This window comes from Aplidium turbinatum, chromosome 9 (assembly GCF_918807975.1).
Source record: "Aplidium turbinatum chromosome 9, kaAplTurb1.1, whole genome shotgun sequence".
Classification (NCBI taxonomy): domain Eukaryota; kingdom Metazoa; phylum Chordata; class Ascidiacea; order Aplousobranchia; family Polyclinidae; genus Aplidium; species Aplidium turbinatum.
The window spans coordinates 27,276,653-27,282,688 of NC_137480.1; positions in this window are offsets into that span (position 1 = coordinate 27,276,653).

Below are 6,036 nucleotides of genomic sequence, written 5' to 3' on the forward strand. Positions count from 1 at the left end.
GGCACGTGTTGCGGATTATAGTTTCATTCGAAGATGTTTGAAGAGGTGTCAATTATGCAAAAATCTTATTATTTTAATGTTTATCGTAAATATATTCTTCATCTTTGAAGCGTTCTGCTGGGAGTTCCTTCTACATGCCATCCTATTGGTGCACATCCCTGGAAAGTTAATTTAATACTGAATCCGATGCATGTAAAATTTAAGCGGCATGTGTTGCGGATTATAGTTTTATTTAAGATTTTTCGAACGTATGTCATGTCGCATGTTTTGCTTCGCACTTATTCACGGATAATTTTTTTAGGCGGAAAGCGGAAAAATTATTCTGCCTAAATGATGGTGGTGATAATATGCACTACGGACTATAAAATTGGTACATACTCTCTGCGAGTCTGCGACCCCTGAAGTTCGTTACGCAACCCCCAGTTTGGGAAGCCCTGGCTTAGTCTACACAAAATAACAGCTGCGCCAAGTAGAACAGGCTTAACAGCGTAAATATTTGCATATTAAAAGTATCAGCAACTGACTAACAAAAAATCAGACTCCGGCTCCTGTTACTGCCAAGAATTTCATACTGTTTCAGGAAAACTTTCGCAAGTGCTATAGCACACAATCACTTATTGGTCGTTGGTTAATTCTTGGTAGCTGGTTTGAATCTTCATCCTCGGCTTACTCAGTCTGAGAATGGAGATTCAAACCAACAGCAGTTGTTTCTCAATCTCAGTGAGAGGAGAAGAAGAGAGAAAAACCTTTTATTTTGTCTGTTGCGACAATAGTACGGTACAATTATACACAATACGAATAAAATAGTACCATAGCTATCTAAATACCACAACAGACAGGAAGCAGCGAAAGACTATATCAGTCATCGAGTCAGCTGCTTCCCAGTTCTTAATGTGACAAATGTCAAGCATCGTCAAATTACGTTGAAACAAGATAGGCTGATGTTCAGTAATATTAATGAAAGAAAAGAAATCATGTGCTGCTGCGATCCTCAAGTGAAGTCCTGTGGTTTTATTCAAATATAAACTTTATTTCGGGTGACTAAAATAGGAAAAATTTTTGAAATCAATAAACTCTTGTAGCAAGGGCATTTAAACTTCATTGCAACCAAGAAAAGTTCAAGCCAATAAAATAAATAGTACAAGGCTACGATTAAAAACATTTTCAGTAACAGTATTACAAAAACAAAAATAATCACAATTTAAAAAAAGGTATAGACCTATTGTTTTGTCATAAAAGAAATGGCTGAGTGACTCTCAGTGTGACCTGTTAGGCTGCATGAAACTAGCGCAATGTGACTGTATAATTTGACAAACAAATTGAATAGAATGTAAATGAGAAATAATTGAGTGTAACCGAATAACACAATAGGTCAATAATGTTTTCTTCAGACGAAATTTAACAAATCAAATCCAGGCAACGTATCATTACAAAGTTTGAGCCCAAATGTGTCACCGACATAAAGCAACAAAATTTAAATTCAATTAAGAAAAATCAAACACTTCGCATTGAAATAAAAGCAAGAAAAAAAAGCATTTTTGTCGATTTAAGTGCGATTGATCCAAACTTGTCTGGCAGCCCTGCTTAAAAACTGACTAGGCTTGATTGCTGGCCAACGTTCGATTTTTATGTCAAAAACTAAGTAATTTATCATTAAAACTCTTGCGCTGGTTTAATTAAATTGATTTATACAGATACAACACACACTAATCCAGAAAAGTTTAAAAAACAGCTGAATTTAAAATAAAAAATTTTAGGACAAACTTTGAACCGATTTGATAATGGGCAGCAAACAAGATGTTACACAATAGAATGTAAAACAATTAATCCACATGGCTTACTAATCGTTGTTTGATAAAATTTCTACCGTACTGTACTTCATTTGCTTCACTGGATAATAATTTACTTTCCTCATCCCTATTCTTTCAAAGCTGAGGCTGGCGAGTCAATTGCTTGTTTGCTACATGCGGCAACCGCAAACTTGGATTCTTGATATGGGTTTCTTTGAATTGTTCTGTCTTTGCGAATTCTTTATCCATTTCGAAAATTTTTGGACTGAAATGAGCACAATTAAATTCCATTCCTAATTTGTCTAAAATTAGCTATTCTCCAGGCCTAAGTTTTTCTTTAATCTAATTTACATATTTAGACCTGGAGAGGAAAATCTTTGCTGCTTGCTTTGTAAAAGCGCGGGAAAAAAAAAAAAACAGTGACAAACCAAACAGTGACAGTGCAAATCCTTTTTATTCAATGAAGTAGTGTGCCTGCCTCTGCACACTAGTGTGTATAAATGTGTAGTTAGATTTACTGTGATAGGGTGGTTGCTGACGAGATGACTACTTACCGTATGGTCTTTCGCTACCATCCTGATTGCGTCATTCGCCATAATCTACCGTAACCAACAGTTGTACAATGCATTGTTTTGACAATTACATTTTACTCTGATTGTTTGATAATATATGGCGCTGTTAAAACAAAATAAATTGACTTAACTACCGGTATTTATCAAACATCAAGTTTGAAATGGAAATCGTATCTTCCCTGATCCCATTACTTTGCTGCTTGCCAAACTGATTTTTTTGTATTCCCATGTTGGCTGTTAAGGCATGAAGCAGGATGATTGACTGTAACTGATAACAGCAAAGGTACCGTACATTCCAATTTTATTGTGACAGATAATATGTTGCAAAATTTTAACTCTGACCTTGTGCAATGTGCATCCACTGTGAAATTAATGGCTCAAGTGAAATGTTGATGCAGCTTTTGTTACGTTGTTTTAAGCTACCAAGCATGCAGTATGGCTACATTTTTAAGTGTCGGCTGATTGGCCAAGTGGGAAGAATGTCTTGAGACGCTTGAAAAGACATTGCTTTGACATTGCTTCAGTTCAGAGCAAGCTGCTGTGTAAGTTACTGAGAAGATACTGTACTGAATGGTATAGCCTATTAAGATAATAGGAACACCTTTGAAGTTGATGACTAGAGCTCTGTTGCATGAATTTGTTGTGCAATACTGGTAAGCGGAGCGTCATTGACATAACATGAGAGTCATTTGCACTCCATTTTTGCTACACTTGATTGCTGAGAAACATTTGTTGGTTAGATAAGTCTCCATGGCTATTGTGGAGTCAACACTGGTGTGGTTACCAATTGCTCACTGTTCACTAGGAAAATTTATGTTTAAAATCCACCATAATATGTTACCAAATCATTTTGAAAACATGTTTACAAAATCTAAAGACATTCACAAGTATTCAACCAGAAGTGCTAAGAAAGAGTCTATATATATTCAGCAAATAAAATTCCAATTCTGAGAAAAAATGCATTAAATATGCTGGAGCAACCTTGTTGAATAATATCCCAAAGCAAATCACAATGTTGTCGTTTTCTTCTTTCAAAAAGGAATATAAAAAACAACTCATTTCAAATTACTAAAGCTGATTTCAAATTTCAAAGCTTTCAAATTACTAAAAAATAGAAGATCTTCTAACTATGACAAAACTACATCCAATTGCAGCAATAATAAAATCAAAAGTTTTAAAACTGTTCGGCCACACTAAAAGATCACAATTCGGAATCAGCAAAGTTTGCACAGAAGGCAAAGTAGAAGGAAAAAGAAAACATGGCAGACAACCAAAACGATGGCAAGACAACATTCAATCATGGACCGGACTCCACTTGACGACACTGGGCGAGTTAGCTCAAAATCGCCACTCTTGGAAACAAATAAGCCATGTTGATGCGCAATCTGCCGCAGGCGGAGATAACGACTGATGAATGAAAAGCTGATTTTTGGCATTATTTACATTGTTGGCATTGATAACTGTCCTAGGCTACTAGTTACTGACCCATTTAAGTGTCATGCTGTGATTATATTGTTGCTTTAGGCTACTGTTGTTGATAACTATTTTTTTTCCTTGTTTGTTGTTGTTTTTCTTTGTGTTCGTTTTTTCTGTACTATTAATCCAATTATATATTGTATCCAGTAAAACATCTCATGTGGGGACACCTTGACTTAGATAACCTCATGTTTTTTCGGTGCCTCCATCGTGTAGTTTCCATATAAAAAAAGCTATTTGTCATATCTCCTGATGTGTACATTGAAAATGAATGTGGAGCTATGCCGAAATAAACTTGATTGATTGATTGATTTTGAAGTGAGTGTGACTGCACAATACTCAGTCTTCTATATTATGTCAAGTACGGTGCTTATGGTAGATTGCTCCCACATGTTATTTTTGCATCGAAAAAAAAAGCATCCAACACTATTATCTGACAATGACACTTTTTTTATTGATTGACTGGCTTAAAATAACATTTGGTATTTTTTTCCTGATTTAGTATTTTTGAGGGGCATTTGGCGTTTTTTGAATTTCTGGTCTTTCAACCCTGGACTCCAAAATTACAATGGTTTGTTTGTCAGAAGCAGGAGCATACCATAGCACATGTTTGAAATATGCAAATAATAATCACAATGAAAAAGTTGTGCAAATTTCCATACTTCCAGGACGACCATACGGTCTGCAGGTCAATTGCTATCCTGTGGGAATGACCATTTTTCAAATACAAAAAGATAGGTACACGTTCTTGAGCTTCAAAATACACCCACAAAAAATTTAAGATAAGAAATCGCAGATGGACACTATGATCAGATAATCAATGGACATCGTTGAATATCAGGTCCAACAATAAGTCAAACTACCATGATGACTAATACTTGTTAGTTTAAAGTACATTTTCTAGATGTTTTATTTCCGACCATTAAAGAAATATTACTTGCCATAATACAAAAGATGACAAACTAAAAATCTAATGACTTGCATAATTATGAGTTTCTTATCACTGTATTTAAGAACCTCAATGTTTTGTAAACTATTTTTTTATTTGTTTGTTGAGCCTGGGGTTGTGCTGCTTTATTTGGAGTGCCTCATGAATTTTAGTTTCAAACTCTGATTGACAGTTGCGAATTATCTTGAATGAATCTAATGTAAATTTGATGTTGGAACAAATACTGCAGTCATAAATGTGGTCTTTGATTGCACTGTGTTTATTGATGTCTGTTAAATTTAGGTGTTCCATTGCTCTTGTTACCAAGTGTCTTGTGGACATACCTATGTATGTCATGTTCGTGTTGCACGAACAAGTGAATTTGTAGACAATTGTTGGAACAAAGAGACTGCGGAACGGGAGATTTCAGCGAAAAATATCTACTGATTTTAAAGGTTTTGTACAGAGGAACAATTTTTTTAAATCAACATACAGAGCTTATGTTGGCCTGGGTGCAGTCCTTTAAGTATGTGATTGCAACTCTTAAAAGTATGTTGATTAATGAATGAACACAATTCAATTTCCAGCAGCTGAGTCGATGACAGCTTTTCTCTGTCTGTTGTGGAGTGTAGTTTGTTGTTACAAGTGCTATTTTTTTCATATTATACTATTCTCGCAACAGACAAAATAAAAGTTTTTTTTTTCTCTTTCTCTTGTCTCAATGGTTTTATTTATATGACAGTTTGACTTTAAATAAACAAACATAGTTTCTAGTGACTTTTTATTGATGTACCGGTACCCGGCATTAGCAATGCATCTTGATTTAATGATTTATATATATATGTCAGTCTTCAAAATTAGCATATTTTTACTTCGGCAAAAACATTGCCGAGGCCAAACGGCAGAAGTTGAAATTGCCTCGGCAATTGCTGTGAACGTTTATTACGAAAAAACTGTAGGCTACCACAACATGTAAAACGAGAAGCGAAAAATTTAATAGAGTAGTCTATCAAGAGTAAGACCGCATTGTTTGATTTGTTGTGATGTAATAATACCAAAAGTAGCGATAAAGCGAGCAACGCAGTACGCACGCTGTTACGTTAATTCATGTTAAATAACTCACGGGGAGGGAGGGAAGTATGTTAATTTTGGGTTGATTCAACGTTCGAATCAGCACAAATCGATTTAATTTTCCCGACCGGTTGTATTGCCTAACAATGCCCCTTAAGAAATGACGACGACGACGTCATTTCTTAAGACGCTTGAAGCT